Below are 22,491 nucleotides of genomic sequence, written 5' to 3' on the forward strand. Positions count from 1 at the left end.
TCTATGACTTTGTATTATAAGCTGGAAACCCTGTTGAGGTAGTAAGCTGGTCTATTGTAGAACTCATCTATTTGTTTCACATTTGTCAGAGATCATTATTCTATGCTTTCTTCTGTTCAGTGCCTTAAAAACCTTAATTTCATATATACTGGAGGATAAGAAAACTCCAATCATTGATGCTCTGTCTTGTTCTGAAGGACAAATCTGAAATGTACAAAACTAGTTTTGAAGTGCAAAATGATTTAATAGATGAATAAAAGTGATGACTCACATATACTGAAATATTAAAAGTGGAATCTGAGCATTGAGTGCATAGCTATTCATAGGATTTTATCAATTCCAATGCTTAAAAATTATTTTTAAAAAAACATACTATACCCTAGTCTTAGATAACTCTGGTCCACTTACTGTGTGGACCTTGGGAGGTGAATTATGCAAACCATTTTTCATTATGAATAAGTCCTACATAATAATTCTGGTTCTGGTTAAATATGACTCGCTGGGGAATTTTGCAGTCTTTCCTGAGGGTGAATGACTTTAGATATTAAAGATTGTGACTGCTTAGTCCTCTTCAAACCCCTCTCTCCCCAACTCCTGTTTTTATGGATTACTTGGTTTTCCACATGCTCCTTATCTCAATGGCAGCTGATCATTCAATCTAACAAAGAAGTGAAAGGAAAGGGATAAATGGAGAAAACCAGCAATTTTGTACAGCGTAGCATAGTTCAGAAAGTCATTTTTAAGGAAAATCCTGTGAGGCTATTAAGGTTTCTTTCTGCTACTTTTATTATAGAAAATAATACATTTAACTCCTTGATACTTGAGAATGAACATTTTTTCTCTTGTTTTTTTTTTTTTTGGTCATAAATTGCGCACAAATAGATTGAAAGCAACAATTAAATATTTTCAATGGAGGCTCTGAAATGGATTTGCTAGGGCTGCATGGTCAAATTCAGTGTTTTTTCTTGAAAACAACACAATCTCTGAGCCCCCTGGTGGCTTGGCAAATGAGGGAAATTAAAGGGCAGGAGGGGGAACCAGCAGTGCCTTGGGCAGCCATGTGACAATCAGCATGAGCTGGTCCAAAACTGCATTGATCTTATGTCTGTTTATCTCAATGAGCTTGACTCCTGGTGTACGTACAGCTGGCTACTTGACTAATGGACCTTTAAACAAATATAACTGCTCTCCTGCTTTAAATAGACTTTCCTAAAGGAATACAAGACAGGTTGGCACAAAGCCAGGGCTATCATACCATATTAATCTTCAGAGTCAAAGCAATCCCAATCAAAGTCCCAGCAGTGGGTAGGTATGCATACAATTGGCAAGCTATTTCTAAAATTCATATGGAAATATAAAAGACCAAGAGTAATCAAGGTAATTTTGAAGAAGACTGAATCTGAATAACTTTCTCTTGTAGACTTCAAGTTCTATTACCAAACAATTCTTTTTTTATTCAGTATTTTAGTGTAGTGAGGATAGAAATCTGACCAATGGAACAAAAAAAGTTAAGGCTACGATATGTGATTATATATAATCATCAATTTATTATAAAAACATCATTTAAGAGACTAGGGGAAAGAATAATCTTTTCATTTCATGCTAACAGACAATTGAACCTCTAAATGGTATCTTTGGATGGCAGGTTCACATTGTCAGGCAAATCTGATCTCTACTTCTCACCAATATCAACAAAGAAATAATTATGGATGGATGGCAGACCTAAATGTGATATATCAACCAATAAAGCACTTAGAGACAAATACAGGAAAACATCTTAATGAACTTATAATAGAGAAAGATTCCCTAAATGTTACACAAGATTTGTAAAATCAAAAAATATGACAATTTAAATTATGCTATAATTAGGAACTTCACTTTATCAAAAAATATACCATTATGTGTATAAAAAGACAGATATGTAACACACATATTTGAAAAAGGATTCAGATCCAGAATCTAAAAAAAGAAAAATATAGGTGACTTTAAAAATGGGAAAAATTATAAAACAATACTTCATGGGGTATACACCTGCTGATAGAAATAAAAATATTCATATTATTTGGTCACTGGAGAAATGCAAATTAAAATCACAATGAGTATGATAATCATACTTATCACTATGGTTACATTAAAGAAAAAACTCATTGCACCAGTAGGAAACAATCTTGTCTGAGATAGACTTGAGAATCAAACAACTGGAGTGGAAAGCTACTCAAGGGAAGCCAAGTTCTTTTCAAGAGATTCTGGAACATCTTGGGCTGTCAGGGAGGAATCCTCCCAGGCTGCTGGTGAGCACCATCCTTTCGTGCTTTTCTTACAAGATTGATCTGAGGTCTAAGGATACATCCCTTTTTGGCAAGTGAACCAATACACTAGAAAGATAAGAAAGATATTAGAGCCTAGCCGTCCTTTTATAGAACAGATCTACTTGGTAGCAAAAATTAATGCAGTATTTGCCAAATGGTCAAATATATTGGCCATAGAACCTCCACTGAGTTGTGTTGCAGTATGTTAACTGACTTTCCCCATAAGGATACTCTTGGTCCCACTTTATCTCATTAATAAAATTAGTCCATCAGTCATCAACTTAATACAACTCAGAATGTGCTTGTCAAACATACTCAGCCATGATCAGTTCAAGACATATGTATGTGGGAGGAGAAAGGCACTGAAGAATAGCATTATTTCCTGTTCAAGGGAGCTTATAGTTTAGAGAGCAAAACTGAATAAATTCATCAGGCATTTAACTAATCTAAGCCAGACTTCAACTTACACAACTGTTTTATAGAAAACTAATATAGTAATTCAAAGAAGGATATAATTGATGAGTAGTCATGAATAGCTTCCTGAGCTCAGCCTTAAGACTGGAAAAGATTTCAATAGTGAACTCTTACCAATCTGTGACTATAGAATCTTGTCTCTGGAGAATCTCAGATGTTTCTGCTCAGTAGTTACTGCTTTTTTTAAAAAAAAAAATAACTCATGAAGGTGCTGATGGAAGCTCAGAGTGAGAAACATTATCTAGAATCTCACAGAAATGCATGAGGAATAATAAACTTCAGCATAGTGCAATTCAAACCCAATCAGAATGCTCAGTCCCCTGAAACTGGTTTCAGATTCAAATCCATATTCCTCTACTGATCCTGGGCTGAGTTTCAGCAGGTAAGTGTTTTCCCAGTACTTGCTGGCAACCACTGTGAAGTGTACATGCTTATCAATCCTGGTCCATCTGCTCTCGGACATTTCTGATTTAGTATAAACATCTGATGAAGAGAAGGATGAGGCCCAGAACCCACCCTTCCAGTGTCCTTATATCTGTGTCTGTGCCCTGTGCCCCAGATCCCTGGTAGAATCATGTCATCTGGCATGAGAATCACATGACACTTCCCACCAATGAAGAAGCCTCACAGTGAACGCAGACTATAGTGTTCAAGGGGTTTTATTACTCACTTTAAACACCATCAGGGTTAAATTTGAAACCAATATTGAGCTAGGGCAAGGATTCATGACTCCGAATTCTTATCAAACATATTCACTCCTAAAAATTCAACTAAATTCTCCTCGGGTGAAAAGAAGGAACAATTTGGGACCAGCCTAGACTTGTAGTCTAAGAAAATGTGTTTACTAACTGAATCACCCAGGCACTAGAGATGCATAGTTTGAAATTTAGAATTCAAGGTAGACACACTTCCCTGGGCAAACAAAATAAGGAAGAGATGTCTTTGAGTTTATAAATGGGTTGGATGTTTTAGTTGTAAAGTAGGAGAGGAAGAAAGCATAAAAATGTGTTTCTGGAAGTAACTGGGTAAAATGGGTTTTATGCAGTATTTATACTTCAGTTCTCCTTTGTCAAAGACTATGTGTCTTGGTTTAGAGGTAAAGTTAGAAATTGAGATGTCAGGCAGATTAGAAATACTGAACAATGGTTTATTGTAAGAAGGTATTATGGTTTAGATGTGGGGTCCCCCAAAACCTCACATGTAAGGCAATGCAAGGTTCAGAGGAGAAATGTTTGGGTTGTAAGAGTCTTAACCCACTCAGTGAATTAATCCCCTGATAGAAGTGATAGGGTATGGCTGGAGGAGGCCTGGAATCAGGGCGTGACTTGGGGTTATATATTTGTATCTTACCAGTGGAGTCTCTTTCTCTGCTTTCTGATCACCATGTGAGCAGCTTCCCTCTACCATAATGTTCACCCTCACTTTGAGCCCCAAGGAATGTACTTGGCTATCTATGGACTGAGACCTCCAAAACTGTAAGCCTCCAAATCAACTTTTTTCTCCTCCACAATTATTCTGGTCAGATCTTTTAGTCACAGCAGCAAAAAAGCTGACTATAACAGAAGGTTTGAAGGTATGTAGATAAAAGTACTAATAAGATTACCCTCTTATAGTAAGTGGAATGATCTTTTTTTTTGGAGGTTATAAGTACCTCAAGTGACCAAAGCCTTATTCTGCACAGTTAACCTCAGGAGGGAAGTGTATGATGCTTGTTAATACCACTGTGAATAACCCTCTAATTGCCCAGACTTTATTTCCACTTGTCACTTGGGAGTATATAGTGATTTAATAGAAACTGATTACTCAGAAAAATAATCTTGGGTGAGATAAATGGGGAAATTATACAGAGACTGGGAAGGCAATATTTAGTCTTTTTTAAAAATTACTGAACTGATGTTTAGGTAATTACAAAAAAAATATATAGAACTTTTCAACTTCACAATCACTGAAGAGCCTTGGTTAAACTCCTAATTGTAGTGGTTTCCTTAAAAGCATTGTTAAATGTCTATTTCTCAAGGAGGAACAATGTACCATGATATTGTGCAGTCACAGGGAGGCAGCTCAGACCTCTTTAGGACAATGTGGAAGTGATTGTCAGGAATAGATTCTTTTTTTTTTTTTTAAAGAGAGAGAGAGAGAGAGAGAGAGAGAGAGAGAGAGAGAGAGAGAGAGAGAGAGAGAGAGAATTTTAATATTTATTTTTTAGTTTTCGGCGGACACATCTTTGATTTTTGTATGTGGTGCTGAGGATCAAACCCAGGCCACACGCATGCCAGACGAGCGCGCTACTGCTTTAGCCACATCCCCAGCCCCAGGAATAGATTCTTGATTGATTCTTAGTCTCAATGTCATGGAGATATAAAGGTAAACGACACTTCCCATGTTGGAAAGAGAGCTTGTGAAATGCAGTACATAGTAACTAGCCATTTCCATGAGGTCTCTAATTACTTTTAATATTCAAGTAAACTTTTTTTTTACCCTGTATGTCAATTATTGTGTAAAGTCCAGTGCACAGCCCCCAACACATTGGTGAATTCCCAAGATTTCTTCCCCTTCTGGTTTCCTCCTTCTACAGAAGACCAGTGTCTGTCTTTCAAATCTCTTAGATTCTTTCTGCCTGTGACATCCTAAACTTAAAACATAATAGCCTTTCCCTGGTTATTCCAAAATGCCCATGCACAAGTCAGTTAGGTGTAGAGAATTTTACTGAGGATTTGGGAGCTTCAGAGGAGAATCACAACATGTTGAACTTATTTCAGTCATTTCTGCCTCAAAACAATTTCCCACTTGCTATTTCATTTCAGATCCCAGTTTCTAATCACATCTTACACCTTCTCAAATTCTTTATTTTAAATAAATGACTGAAAGTAAATGAATCACATTGTCATATTAAAAAGCTTTAAAAAACAACAAAATAGTAATTAATACTTTCATTAAAAGTAAGGAGATATTGATAACAAAAATGGAATTTATGTCTAATTAATAAGTCCATAAAAGCACTCACTCTAAAAAAAAAATAAAGAAGATTCTCAAGATTCTATCCTATAAAGATACACACACAAAAAGTTATATACAACCAGAGATATGAAAATTTGTGCTGTATATGTGTAATAAGAATTGTAATGTATTCTGCTGTCATTTTTTTTACATCAATAAAAAAAAAAAAGAAAAAAAGAAAGTACTGGGCCCAAATGGGTTCACAGGTGAATTCCAACAGAACTTCAAAGATCAGGTAACACTGATGCTACATAAATTTTTGTAAAATAATAGACAAATGAAAAAATATTTATATTACTTTGCAAAACAATTATAATATTCATATAGCCTGATGAACATAGAACAGTGAAAGAAAATTATGGAATAATACTACTTATAAATATGGACTTTAAAATCTTATGTTTGTTGCAAACCAACTCTTGCTTTGAAATCTAAACTCATTTTTATATAAGATTTTTAAAAACCATGTTATTTTATTATTTAAAAATATATTTCATATATTTACATAATTTTGACAATGATATATCTAAAAACAACATGATTTAAAGATATTTAAATATAACAAATTGAATGCATACTGTGACTTTTAGTTTTTTCCTTAGAAAACAGTGGCTATTAATATGATCTTTGGGTTGTGTATCCTATGCTATCATGTACTGGCTCTGTGAACCTAGACAATTTTCTTAACCTCTGATGATTCAATTTTCTCATGCAATAAGGTTGGGCTCACTGTGGGGATGCTAGAAGATATTTCCTGGGGTTATATAAATAGTTAATGAATTAACCACATGTAAAGAATACAGAGGAAAGCTTCAGATAATAATGAAAATTTAGTAAGCATTTGCCATTATTCTATCAGTTCCCAAATTTGGGCTACAAAAGGTCCCTGCCAACTCTTCTGCCTCCTTCTTTCTTTCCCTACTTGTCAGAAAGTCTATCAAGGTGCTAAATCCCTTTTGATATGAACTGTTTCTTTTTTGGGGTGTGTGTGTAACTGTAGATTGAACTTAGGGGCACTTGACCACTGAGCTATATCCCCAGCCCTATTTTGTATTTTATTTAGAGACAGGGTCTCAGTGAGTTGCTTAGCACCTCACTTTTGCTGAGGCTGGCTTTGAACTTGTGATCCTCCTGACTCAGGCTCCTGAGTTGCTGGAATTACAGGCATGAACCACCAAACCTGGCACTAAATGCTTCTTGATACAAGTTCATGGCTTTGGAACACCTTGGTATCAAAGACCTCAAAGTTCCTGGCTATAAGTACTGCTATGGATTGGACAAGCATTCCCCAAATGCCCATGTGCTAAAGGCATGGACCCAAAAACATGGCAGTCTATTGGAAGATAGAGGAGCCTTTATGAAATGGGATTAGTGAAAGCAAGATAGGTAATTGGGGCATGCCTATGAAGGGGATATTGGAACCTGGTCCCCGTTATTTTTCTTTCTTTGCTTCCCAGATACCAGAAAATGAATGGGCCTCTTCTGCTGCATACTCCTGCCATGATATGCTGAGCCACCACAGGCCCAAAGCAATAAGTTCAAGATTATGGACTGAAACTATGAGCCAAAATAAACCTTCCTCTTGTATGTTCTTTATTTTAAGTATTTTGTCCCGGTGACAGAAAGCTGAGTAAAACAAGCACAATAGTATAAGGATTTTTTGTTACTGTTTCTATGATTTCCTTCTCTTAGAACCTGATCATTCCCAGTTGTAATTCTTACAGATTCTTCTAATTATCCTTCTGCATGGATAAGGAGAAAAAATCTATCTAGGGAACACTACTACTGATTATAAAAGAAAAAAAGAGAAATGGATGTCCTCAAGAAAAGTACATTGAATATTTAAATCCAATGACCTCTCCTAGTTGGCAGTGGCTTGTCTCTGCTTGCATAATTTCTGTTTTAAAAATTCTAAGCTTTAACTGAAACAGACCATTTTGAACTATAATACTTAACATGATAACATAATGTAAATTTAAGTTTTTTTCAAGCCTTTTTGCTAAGAATCTAAACATCTTTATTTTTAGACTCAAATGAGGCAATGGTTTCTCACCTCTCATTTTCTATCATGTAACCTAGATTTCTGGCCTTTGAAGTAGTCTGACATTCCTGCAATCATTCATCTTTTAAGTCCTCAGACCCCAACGTAGATCAGAGAATTTCCCATCATGCTCCCTGATGTGTTGCTGTGAAACCTAAGAGAAGGAAACAATCTCTCTCCCAGAATTATTCAACCTCAGGAAGAAGGCTATTTCTGGGATATGTGTTTATTTGCCACTGGGGTAGAATACAAAATACTGGTAACCACAGGACATCTACCAGTTTACCAGTGGGTCTTGCAGAGTTTCTTCTCTCCAACATTTTCTTCAGTAGTCAAAATTTCTAAGGATGGCACCTCACTTGTTCCCTTATTCCTCCTCACCTCTCGGAAGGCATTCCCCCAATCTAATGCTCTAAACCTTATTTGTCAATAGGTTATTCCACTGTGATACACCCAGAACTCATAGACACAAAAAAGAGGAAAAAAAAAACCTTTTCATTTTCTTAGCTGATTTTACTACTAAAAATCAGTGGTACCTCAAAAATAAGCTTTTACCTTTGAAACAGCTTCTACTTAATGAAAAACTTTAACAAACCTTGTCTAATCCAAACTTCAGAAAAATATTTAGTGTATAGGTGGTGATAAGGTTATTATTCTTATTTAACAGATGAGCAAAAGGATGCTTAGGAAGATAATAGGTCAAGATAATAGGTCAAGTCTTGTGGTCAATTACTGACACAATTGGAAATTAGTTCATTTAATTAAAAAAAAAAATAACAGTTAAATGATCCCATTCTGGTCTTCAACATTTACATGTCTGAGATGTCTGTGGGGCTTCTTGAATTTCCAACACTAGTGAGAATAATTCATGCTAACAGAATTCACACTAATACTCACACAAAACTAGGTGTTATTCATTTCTGGGGAAGGAGGGATCAGACCTGTCCTGAACTGCTAGATGCTCTTCAGCCATATGGGTCAATCATAGCATCCTATGAGTAAGTTTGTAAAGGACTTTTTATGCCTCTTGCAATGATTTGAATATGGGCTTTCCCTTATAAAACTCATATTATAATTTAATCTTCCTTGTGAGACATGAGAAGTTGGGACTAGGTGAGACCATTAAGAGTTAGTTAGTGATATGTCCCATAAATTGGTATAGAATCTGAGTATCTTTATTTTTAGAACCAAATGAGGCAGGGGTTTCCTCCTTTTCTTTTTTTCCATCATTTAATTCAGTTTTATGGCCTAATTTTTCTTCCTGTAATTAATAAATAAAGGAATAATGGTAAATCTTGAGGGTGTAGGTGTTACTAGGGATCAGGCATTGATTTTTTTTTTCTGGCCAATCCCTATCAGCTACTCAATTGCTTGATATCTTTAATATACATTTTCAACTGAATTAGAAAAGATTGGATATAAAATTCATGGTGATGACATGGCACTAATTTAATGGCCTCACAGAGACTAAAACTTATGAATGTGCTGTCATGAATACTCATGCAAATCATCAAGTCCCATCTGGTTGTCACCCTCCATATGCAGCTGCTTGTCTCTAAAATGAGTCCTCTGAGTTTCTGTCCTAATTTCCAGAGACAATTGTGACTATAGCACAAAGTCTGGTCTTCTGCCACCTCCAACCTCCTACCCAGAATTTAGGAACTTACCATATGATCTTCTGCTATCACTGTTTCTAATGCCCTGGTGGCCATCCTTCCCCAAATTCTCATGGTTGCATGTCTGTCCTGGACCTTGTTCAGAGAACATTTTAACCCCTCTGAATGCTCATGAGCCTCAGACTTGCTGTTATCAGTTCTTTCTCAGCAATCAGCCCTCAAATTCAACATGGTTTCAGAGGCCCTATTCCTTGTGAAGGTAATTCCTTGATGCTGATGCTTTGAGCTTCAAATCTCACCTGTACTGTGTGCTACATCATCCTTTCCAGTTCATCTTGAGCTCTACTTGGCTGATTTCTACCAGATCCAACATTGGCATACCTATTTGGACACCATCCTTATTTAACCAGGTAAAATTTTTTATGTGTATCAACAGCTTTCCACTTCTCAAATGAGAAATTCTAGTCAAAGTATTTTACTGTTCCACCAAGACCTACTTTAAATGTCAATGCTGATAAATTACAAGATATGATCTAATAAAATAAGGTAAGACCACATTATTAGGTCTTAAACCACTACCGTTATTTTTCTGAAAGAACACATGACCCCCATGATCCTAAACTACCTCAGTCATGCACTAAGTTGTAAGGCATTACACCTTTCTTTTTTTCTGGGAGGAATTGAGGTGGAAAGAGTGTGCAGGTACATGGTAATGGTCTGGCTTTCTATACCAGATATAAGATACTACATTTTCTCCTTGTTTAACACCTTCAAAGTCAAACATTTAATCTCAAAGAAGCTGCTAGCTTCATTGATCATCTACACAGGAAAAGCATCTATGAAGAATGAATAATGGAGCAAGGACTTGCATGAGTGACAGAAGGCAATATATAAATCAATATTTGACAAAACACTAATGACAATCTAATAATAGGTCATCAAAATTAGTATCTTCTTCACAAATTCCAAAAATTACCCAATAAAAGGAGGAAGTGTTAGCTGTCTTTATCACTTCTTAGAAAACAATTTCACACTAGAATAAACAAAGAGAAATGAAAATGACAACTTCATTATATTACTCAGTTCTTAGCCTAAGTTATTACATTAAAAAAGAAAAAGCAGAGAGAAAGGAAGGAAGGAAATTGATTTCATAAAGACTATAGCTAGCCCATTTAACAAAACTAGAAAAAAGAGTTCTGATAGTGGGAAATTAATTCTGATAAACGATATCACTACATGAAAAATACCCAATGTGAATCCTTTTCTCAGCTGCAGACTTACAACAGATAGATAATAGCCAGTTTGGTTATACTTAGTGAGCAACAGAAAGAAAAAATCTGCAGACAAATATTACAGAGAGGGAAGATATATTGGCATCTAGGGGATGGTTTTAAAATATAGGAGGAAAATATAAAAACACAGAGTTATTTTTCAATGAAAGCATCCCATTTTCTCCATGAACTTGTTAATTCACTGTGTCAGCATTCTGGGTAGCAACATGAAAGACAGTTGGCTCTCAGAAGTGAATAAAGATAAGAGAAGATGTGTTTGTTTCTCAAAAATAAGGCTGGATTTTTTTTTGTTTCTCAAAAATATGGCTGAATTGTTTCTCATTTTTCTCTGCTGGATGGTTGAGCTCTCTGCATTCATGCTAAATAACTCGAAAGATAAAAATAAAATTCTTTTATCCTAATGTGATTGAGCTTTTAAACACTAGGTGGGAAAAATAAAAACCCATTGGCGGCTGAAAATAAAAGTCATGTTGGCTTCACAGAACACTGGACATTCTGGTCATGACAGTTAACTGGAGCATTAGGAATAGGTACGACGGTATTCATAGCATAGCGGGGTTGGAAATGAAGTAGTATGCTTTCATGGTGTAAGTGTCCTCCAGACATGATGATGCAGAATGGAAACATCATGGATGCAGTATTTTCCTTAGAAAGCATCCAAGATTCTTAGACATAGTTTATACTCTGTAATCCTTGGATGCTTTATAATATATTGCTCTCATTTCTCTCTTTTCAGGGACATACCAGAGATGTGTTCTAAGAATCAATGATGTGTTCAGTCAATTAAAGATCTCTTTAAGCATTTAACCAGATTTTTCAGATGATTTTAAGGATTACACCAACTGCTGGTCTAACAAACAGCAAGAACTTTTCTAAAGAGGGAAAATTTATCAATGCAAACAAAGTCAATTTATTGACCAATGATATTAAAATGGGTTTTGTTTGTTTGAACTAGATTCTAGATTCTAAATTCTATGGGAACTTCTGTTGAGCAGGGACAGTGAGCACAAAGATCAACTTAAAGCCTAGATCATTTTGTGTGCCATAGTTTTGGGTGATAGTGCATATTCCCAGTAAAACTAAGGAAAGACCTGTTTCCTTCAAGATAGATAGCCAATTGAATAAAACTGGCCCAGGTGGAGAGTAGGCAGGTGGAACAAGGTGAAGGGCTTCATCTTATGGGATGTGAGAGCGAAACTATCACACCCAAGTCAAAACAACAATAATAATAATAATTAAAACAAGAAAATTCAAGGACATGGCAATTATTTTTGAAATTACTCTCTTATGTAATAGAAAGACTTAATTTGCTTTATGTACACATTACAAGGCAGTAGTTGCACTTTAGCATGGACATCCTCCTAAATATGCACATATGTGGCTAATAAATGAGTCCTTCAGGAGGGACTCAAGATGCCTGTGGCTTTGATACCAGATTTGAACTGCTTTGTGCACTTTGAGAGAACTAAATAAGTAAAGTATAAAACAATAGTTCTTTCTCACAAATGAAAAATCACATTGCACAGGAGTATAAGGCCTGAAAGAAAGTATTCTCTCTGGAGTCTTACTCTGGCCAGTGGCACAGGGTGGGAATAGAGCAAAAGTGTCTCATAAAGATAAGGAGATAAATTGGAATTAAGCAAGACTAAGACTGCTAGAATTTTCAGGGCAATGTCATCTGGGATAACATCAAGAAATTTGATATAGCAATATCTAGTGGGTCCCACACTATGGTGTATTATATTCAACTTGCCAAAAAAACTGTGATAAAGAGAAAATCTTAGAAATCAGCTGGACAGGCTCATTCTAGGTAGAGAAAAATATTAGAATTTTTGTAGATTACTAACAGAAATAACACAAGTCTGAAAATAATGGGATTACAAACATTTACATTACTTAAAGAAAGTAAATGTCACCCCAGAATTCTATATCTAGCAAAATGATTCTACAAAATTGAAGGCAAAAGTGTTCTGAGCAAATGTGTTGCTATGTACTAGTTGAAGTTTTTTGGACTAAATGATATTATATTTGATGTTAAATGTATGTACAAGAATATAGTGAAAATATACACATATGAAATAATGAAAAAGAAGATAAAGTTTTATTTTAATATTTCTAAAAAATCACAAATAATTCATTTCAACCAAATAACAACAATGGAGGGAGGGTCTTGAAAATGATTGAATGAAACTAGGTAGTTATTCTGGATCTCCCATGACCCAGAAAGGAGGAAGTAAAGGAAAAACGGATCTGAGAGGGGGTGACAGAATAAATGCTCTAAGACCCAATATTACAAAGTCTAAGACCTTGAAGAGATTTGAATATTGGTATGGGAGTAAAAAAATAAGCAGAGTTTCCCAACCCTACACCCAGACCAGGTGGCAGAAGTTGGGGGCTGGGGTGGGGGGGCACCAATACAGAGTAAAAATAGAAGAATATATATGAAAATTCAGTTTATATAAAATAATTAGAAAAAATAAAAATAATTATATAGACCCATATACATATGAATAATCTGAAAGTTATAAACTAAATTTTCAAAAAATGGAACAGAAAAGCACATAATGTCAGCCCATAACAACATTTGAGAAGAAAAGCAGAAAAATTAAAAGGTGATGGGAAAAGCAGTGTTCTTGAAGCATATCAAGCACTATAAAACCAAATTGTCAATAGAAAGTCTTCTGGATTCCATAGTCATTTTGTGGAGGTCACAGCTGAGGAATCATTCCTATTAATCAACCTGGAATCTCCCTACCTCCAGACAGTAACAAATTAAATCAGAAGGAGCACTCCTGCAATGGGTGAGTGATATGACATTGTTTGGACAGTAGATGGACCCTGCCTGATTCACGATCAGCAGAAAGAGTCGGCACACATTGTTCACAATCTGAGGCAGTAGAAAATAGAACCAAAGGGAACCAGCTGAATCCATTTACTCAGCAGTAAAGACAGTACCTCAGAGAACTGCTGTAGGCCAGAGGGAATGTTTATACACCACAGATCATTCACAGAAAATCCACCCACAGAGAACTTGTGCTTTTAGACAGCAAGCAGATTCTATGAAAGTTCAGATTTCATACCATGAAAAGGACCCTGTAGAGAGGAGCAAGTATACATTAACCCACAGTGAAAGGCCAAAGTGCTACATCCTTAACTCCTGCACACAACAGAAACAAACAACAGACAAAACACCACACCCTCCTAGCAGTCAGCCACACATCTCTGAGCTGACAAACCAGAACTGGCTGGTGGGAGGTTTTACAGATGATAGAAAAAATGGCTCCTATACTCCAGAACTGCTAAGAGAATCCAAAGCCAAGAACGATGGATATCTTCTTAATGTCTCAAATCCTAATGAAATCTAAACCAAGATTCAACAAGAACTTTCTTCACCTTGGCATGGTTTACTATAAATAATTCTAACATCAAATTTGGTCATATAAATTACTCTTTATCTTGATTGTTAGTTATTGCCCCAGTAGTTAACATTGTACCTTCAAACCGTTTGCACATATTTCTTCTAATGGCTTTAAGCATTGTTTGGAATCATTATCCCTATATTTGTTCTCCAAGCCCTAATTTATATTTGTTCTTGCTACTCCCATTCTTCTTCTTACATTATCTGCTACTATCTCAAATACACCATATCCACCTTTTTTCTCCTTTTTACCTTGGAGTGTATTATTATTTTCTATCTTCCTTTTTTATCATTCTCTTTGTTTTGCCTATTTATTCTTGACTCTTTCAACCCCCATATAATTTTTATAGTAATTTTATATAATTCTATAGTAATTTTATCACACTTGATAACTAATTTTTCAATCTATCCCATAACTTTATTACAAGTTTACAAGTTTATATCTGAATTAGAGGAACTATAGAGAACAACATCAATACATTTTTCACTTTTCAAAAGGTTGAATAGTATGTGGTTTGACTCTGAAGTGATTATACCAAGTAGCCTTCAGAGGCTTCTTTCAAAGTTGTCCTAATACTTCAATTACAAGAGGCCACAGATTGAGTTAAAGAATCAGTACTTAGCCCAGTGGCATAAGTACTGGGTAGCATATGCCTGTAATTCCAGCAACTTGGGATGCTGAAGCAAGAGGATTACAAGTTAAAAGCCAGCCTCAGCAATTTAGTGAAGCCCTAAAAATCTTAGCAAGACCTTGTCTTAAAACAAAAAATAATAACAGGGGTTGGTTGTGGCTCAGCTGTAGAGGACTTGCCTAGCACGTGTGAGGCCCTGGGTTGGATCCTCAGCACCACATAAAAAATAAACAAACAAAATAAAGGTATTGTGTCCAACTATAACTAAAAAATAAAATATTTTTTAAAAATAAAATAAAATGAATAAAAACAAGTGGGTATGTGTCTTAGGCACCCTTGGCTTCAATCTCTTGTTCAGAAAAAAGAAAGAAAGAAAGAAACCATATATAGATATTTGCCCAACCTAGGGCTCTTAAGAGAAGTAAACTCACAAAAATAATACTTTGTTTAAAAGAAGAAGTAGGGATGGGGATATAGCTCAGTTGGTAGAGTGCTTGCCTTGCATGCACAAGGCCCTGGATTCAATCCCCAGCACCAAAAGAAGAAGAAGAAGAAGAAGAAGAAGAAGAAGAAGAAGAAGAAGAAGCAATAACCATCCCAACAGATGTGTAGACAAACAAGCAATATGGAAAGGTAAGGGAGAAAACTATCCCAAACAGCCTGTAACATTTCAATAACTTCAACATCACAGGGAAGGAAATGACAGAGAAAGAATTTAGAAATTTCATTGTTAAAATGTCCATTGAGAAGCTGGGGCTGTAGCTCAGTGGTAGAGCACTTGCCTCGCACATGTGAGATTCTGTGTTCAATCCTCAGCACCACATAGAAAGAAGGAAAGAAAGAAAGAAAGAAAGAAAGAAAGGAGAGCTTCCAATCACTCCTGCAAGGTAGGCGGGCCTGCGACCCACCGGCAGAAGAGGAGCAGCGACCTGCTGAGAGGCAGAGCCGCCCCCTCCCCCTGCACCGGCAAGGTAGAGGGAACTGTGACCACGCACAGAGCAGGCCCAGCGGCCTGCTGAGGGGCAGAGCCACCCCCTACCCCCCGCGCCTGCCAGGTGACCACCGACAGAAAAGGCCCAGTGGCCCGCGGTGGGACAGAGCTTCCAATCACTCCTGCAAGGTAGGTGGGCCTGTGACCCACAGGCAGAAGAGGAGCAGCGTCTTGCTGAGAGGCTGAGCCGCCCCCTCCCCCTGCGCCGGCAAAGTAGAGGGAACTGTGACCACGCACAGAGCAGGCCCAGCAGCCTGCTGAGGGGCAGAGCCACCCCCCACCCCCCGCGCCTGCCAGGTGACCACCGACAGAAAAGGCCCAGTGGCCCGCGGTGGGACAGAGCTTCCAATCACTCCTGCAAGGTAGGCGGGCCTGTGACCCACAGGCAGAAGAGGAGCAGCGGCCTGCTGAGAGGCTGAGCCGCCCCCTCCCCCTGTGCCGGCAAAGTAGAGGGAACTGTGACCATGCACGGAGTAGGCCCAGCGGCCTGCTGAGGGGCAGAGCCGCCCCACACCCCCCGCGCCTGCCAGGTAGGGGAACTGTGACCACCGACAGAAAAGGCCCAGTGGCCGGCGACGGGACAGAGCTTCCAATCACTCCTGCAAGGTAGGCGGGCCTGCAACCCACCAGCAGAAGAGGAGCAGCGACCTGCTGAGAGGCAGAGCCGCCCCCTCCTGCCAGCACCTACAAGGTAGACAGAACTGTGACCACCATCAGAACAGGCCAGACCTGCAACCAAGAGACAGAACAGGCCCAGTGGCCTGAGGAAGGGTAGAGCCGCCCACCCACCGCGCCTGCAAGGTAGGCGCACCTGAGACCCATTGGCAGTACAGCCCCAGAGGCCTGCAGAGGGGCAGTGCCGCTGCCTGCGCCTGCAAAGTAGACAGAACTGTGACCACCGACAGAACAAGCCTAGCGGCCCGCAGAGGGACAGAGCCGCCACCCGCGCCTGCGAGGGAGACTTTGCAACTATACAAGACCAATATAAATATATAGGGGGAAAATTCAATAGCACAACAATTTCACCAAGTAGAAAGGAACGCGAACAGTATGAAGAGACAAGGAAAGAAAGGACCACAAGCATTGCAGGTCAACTCAACGTTAGACGAGGTAATAGCTGCAGCAGATGGAATGTCAGATAAAGAATTCAGGATATACATGCTTCAGATGATCTGGAGTCTCAAGGAAGACATCAGACAGCAAAATCAGACAATGAAAGATCACTTCAACAATGAATTACATAAACAAATCCAAGAAGCAAAAGATCAACTATACAGGGAGATAGAGGTTATAAAAAAAAAAACAAACAGAAATCCTAGAAATGCAGGAAGCAATAAGCCAACTTAAAAACTCAATTGAGAATACTACCAGCAGAGTAGAACACTTAGAAGATAGAACATCAGACAATGAAGATAAAGTATTTCAACTTGAAAAGAACATAGACAGCTCAGCAAGACTGTTAAGAAACCATGAGCAGAACATCCAAGAAATATGGGATAACATCAAGAGACCAAATTTAAGAGTCATTGGGATACAGGAAGGGACAGAGTTTCAAACCAAAGGAATGAGCAATCTATTCAATGAAATAATACGAGAAAACTTCCCAGACTTGAAGAATGAGACAGAACCCCAAATCCTAGAAGCCTACAGGACGCCGAATGTGCAAAATCATAAGAGACCCACACCTAGACACATTATAATGAAGATGCCCAACATACAGAATAAGGAGAGAATTTTAAAAGCTACAAGAGAAAGGAAGCAGATCACATTTAGGGGTAAGCCAATCAGGATAACAGCTGATCTTTCAACACAGACTCTGAAAGCTAGAAGATCCTGGAATAACATATTTCAAACACTGAAAGAAAATGGGTTCCAACCAAGAATTGTGCTTCCAGCAAAATTAAGCTTCAGGATGGAAGATGAAATTAAAACCTTCCACGATAAACAAAAGTTACAAGAATTTGCAGCTAGAAAACCATCTCTTCAAAACATCCTTGGCAAAGCATTACAGGAAGAGGAAATGGAAAATAACAATGAAAACCAACAGTGGGACGTAGGACAGTAAAAGGGGGGAAAATAATCAAAGAGGAAAACAAACCATGTTTAGTAACATAAATAAACAAATATGGCTGGAAGAACAACCCATATCTCAATAATAACCCTAAATGTTAATGGCTTAAACTCACCAATCAAGAGACACAGGCGAGTAGAATGGATCACAAAACAAGACCCAACAATATGCTGCCTACAGGAGACGCATTTGATAGGAAAAGACATACATAGGCTGAAGGTGAAAGGTTGGGAAAAATCATATCACTCATATGGACTTCGGAAACAAGCAGGAGTGTCCATACTCATATCAAATAAAATAGATTTCAAGCCAAAGTTAATCAAAAGGGATAAAGAGGGACACTACATACTGCTCAAGGGAACCATACACCAACAAGACATAACAATCATAAATATATATGCCCCAAACAATGGTGCAGCTATGTTCATCAAACAAACTCTTCTCAAGTTCAAGAGTCTAATAGACCACCATACAATAATCATGGGAGACGTCAACACACCTCTCTCACCACTGGACAGATCTTCCAAACAAAAGTTGAATAAGGAAACTATAGAACTCAATAACACAATTAATAACCTAGACTTACTTGACATATATAGAATATACCACCCAACGTCAAGCAGTTACACTTTTTTCTCAGCAGCACATGGATCCTTCTCAAAAATAGATCATATATTATGTCACAGGGAAACTCTTAGACAATATAAAGGAGTAGAGATAATACCATGCATCCTATCTGATCATAATGGAATGGAAATGAAAATCAATGATAAAAGAAGGAAGGGAAAAGAATACATCACTTGGAGAATGAACAATAGGTTACTGAACGATCAATGGGTTATAGAAGACATCAAGGAAGAAATTAAAAAATTCTTAGAGATTAATGAAAACACAGACACAACATATCGGAATCTATGGGACACATTGAAAGCAGTTCTAAGAGGAAAATTCATTGCTTGGAGTTCATTCCTTAAAAAAAGAAAAAACCAACAAATAAATGATCTCATACTTCATCTCAAAATCCTAGAAAAAGAAGAGCAAAACAACAGCAAAAGAAGTAGAAGGCAAGAAATAATTAAAATCAGAGCTGAAATTCATGAAATCGAAACAAAAGAAACAATTGAAAAAATTGACAAAACTAAAAGTTGGTTCTTTGAAAAAATAAACAAAATCGACAGACCCTTAGCCATGCTAGCGAAGAGAAGAAGAGAGAGAACTCAAATTACTAACATACGGGATGAAAAAGGCAATATCACAACAGACACTTCAGATATACAGAAGATAATCAAAAATTATTTTGAATCCTTATACTCCAATAAATTAGAAGATAGTGAAGGCATAGATAAATTTCTTAAGTCATATGATCTGCCCAGATTGAGTCAGGAGGATATAGACAACCTAAACAGACCAATATCAATTGAGGAAATAGAAGAAACCATCAAAAGACTACCAACTAAGAAAAGCCCAGGACCGGATGGGTATACAGCAGAGTTTTACAAAACCTTTAAAGAGGAACTAATACCAATACTTTTCAAGCTACTTCGGGAAATAGAAAAAGAGGGAGAACTTCCAAATTCATTCTACGAGGCCAACATCACCCTAATACCTAAACCAGACAAAGACACTTCAAAGAAAGAAAACTACAGACCAATATCTCTAATGAACCTAGATACAAAAATCCTCAATAAAATTCTGGCCACTCGGATACAAAAACTTATCAAAAAAATTGTGCACCATGATCAAGTAGGATTCATCCCTGGGATGCAAGGCTGGTTCAATATACGGAAATCAATAAATGTTATTCACCACATCAATAGACTTAAAAATAAGAATCATATGATCATCTCGATAGATGCAGAAAAAGCATTCGACAAAGTACAGCATCCCTTTATGTTCAAAACTCTAGAAAAACTAGGGATAACAGGAACATACCTCAATATTGTAAAAGCAATCTATGCTAAGCCTCAGGCTAGCATCATTCTGAATGGAGAAAAATTGAAGGCATTCCCTCTAAAACCTGGAACAAGACAGGGATGCCCTCTCTCACCACTTCTGTTCAACATAGTTCTTGAAACACTGGCCAGAGCAATTAGACAGACGAAAGAAATTAAAGGCATCATAGGAAAAGAAGAACTTAAATTATCACTATTTGCAGATGACATGATTCTATACCTAGCAGACCCAAAAGGCTCTACAAAGAAACTATTAGAGCTAATAAATGAATTCAGCAAAGTGGCAGGATATAAAATCAACATGCATAAATCAAAGGCATTCCTGTATATCAGCGACAAAGCCTCTGAAATGGAAATGAGGACAACCACTCCATTCACAATATCTTCAAAAAAAATAAAATACTTGGGAATCAACCTAACAAAAGAGGTGAAAGACTTATACAATGAAAACTACAGAACCCTAAAGAGAGAAATAGAAGAAGATCTTAGAAGATGGAAAAATATATCCTGTTCATGGATAGGCAGAACTAACATCATCAAAATGGCGATATTACCAAAAGTTCTCTATAGTTTTCATGCAATGCCAATCAAAATCCCAACAGCATTTCTTGTAGAAATATATAAAGCAATCATGAAATTCATATGGAAAAACAAAAGACCCAGAATAGCAAAAACAATGCTAAGCAGGAAGTGTGAATCAGGTGGTATAGCGATACCAGACTTCAAACTATACTACAGAGCAATAGTAACAAAAACAGCATGGTACTGGTACCAAAACAGGCGGGTGGACCAATGGTACAGAATAGAGGACACAGAAACCAATCCACAAAACTACAACTATCTTATATTTGATAAAGGGGCTAAAAGCATGCAATGGAGGAAGGATAGCATCTTCAACAAATGGTGCTGGGAAAACTGGAAATCCATATGCAACAAAATGAAACTGAATCCCTTTCTCTCGCCATGCACAAAAGTGAATTCAAAATGGATCAAGGAGCTTGATATCAAATCAGAGACACGCCGTCTGATAGAAGAAAAAGTTGGCTACGATCTACATACTGTGGGGTCGGGCTCCAAATTCCTCAATAGGACACCCATAGCACAAAAGTTAATAACTAGAATCAACAAATGGGACTTACTCAAACTAAAAAGTTTTTTCTCAGCAAAAGATACAATAAGAGAGGTAAATAGAGAGCCTACATCCTGGGAACAAATCTTTACTCCTCACACTTCAGATAGAGCCCTAATATCCAGAGTATACAAAGAACTCAAAAAATTAGACAATAAGAGAACAAACAACCCAATCAACAAATGGGCCAAGGACCTGAACAGACACTTCTCAGAGGAGGACATACAATCAATCAACAAGTACATTAAAAAAATGCTCACCATCTCTAGCAGTCAGAGAAATGCAAATCAAAACCACCCTAAGATACCATCTCACTCCAGTTAGATTGGCAGCCATTATGAAGTCAAACAACAACAAGTGCTGGCGAGGATGTGGGGAAAAGGGTACACTTGTACATTGCTGGTGGGACTGCAAATTGGTGCAGCCAATTTGGAAAGCAGTATGGAGATTTCTTGGAAAGCTGGGAATGGAGCCACCATTTGACCCAGCTATTCCCCTTCTCAGTCTATTCCCTAGAGACCTAAAAAGAGCATGCTACAGGGACACTGCTACATTGATGTTCATAGCAGCACAATTCACAATAGCTAGACTGTGGAACCAACCTAGATGCCCTTCAATGGATGAATGGATAAAAAAAATGTGGCATTTATACACAATGGAGTATTACTCTGCATTAAAAAATGACAAAATCATAGAATTTGCAGGGAAATGGATGGCATTAGAGCAGATTATGCTAAGTGAAGCTAGCCAATCCCTAAAATACAAATGCCAAATGTCTTCTTTGATATAAGGAGAGTAACTAAGAACAGAGTAGGGTCGAAGAGCATGAGAAGAAGATTAACATTAAACAGGGATGAGAGGTGGGAGGGAAAGGGAGAGAGAAGGGAAAATGCATGGAAATGGAAGGAGACCCTCAGAGTTATACAAAAGTACGTACAAGAGGAAGTGAGGGGAAGGGGAAAAATAATATAAGGGGGACAAACGAATGTCAGTAGAGGGAGAAGGGAGAGAAGAGGGGAGGGGAGGGGAGGGGAGGGGAGGGGGGATAGTAGAGGATAGGAAAGGCAGCAGAATACAATAGACACTAGTATGGCAATATGTAAATCAATGGATGTGTAACTGATGTGATTCTGCAATCTGTATATGGGGTAAAAATGGGAGCTCATAACCCACTTGAATCAAATTGTGAAATATGATATATCAAGAACTATGTAATGTTTTGAACAGCCAACAATAAAAAATTAAAAAAAAAGAAAGAAAGAAAGAAAGAAAGAAATACATTGTGTCCATCTACAACTAAAAAAAATTTAAAATAAATTTCCTATAAGCTAAGTGAAATTAGGGAGAAATATAGGAAGTGTAAGAGCACTTTAATAAAGAGAGAAATTCTGGGTTTAAAAAAAAAAAAGAGTCTTGGAAATGAATGACTCAATAACCCCAATTAAAAATTCAATGGAATGCATCACCAATAGATTAGAACACGTTTAAGATAACTTTTCAGGCCTTGAAGACAAAGTGTATAATCTTGAAAATAAATTTGAAGATAAAGAAAAGTTGTTAAGAGAACAT

The sequence above is a fragment of the Marmota monax genome, unplaced genomic scaffold, assembly GCF_021218885.2.
Source record: "Marmota monax isolate L192 unplaced genomic scaffold, Marmota_monax_Labrador192_F-V1.1 WCK01_AAM20220418_F8-fsc00062, whole genome shotgun sequence".
Classification (NCBI taxonomy): domain Eukaryota; kingdom Metazoa; phylum Chordata; class Mammalia; order Rodentia; family Sciuridae; genus Marmota; species Marmota monax.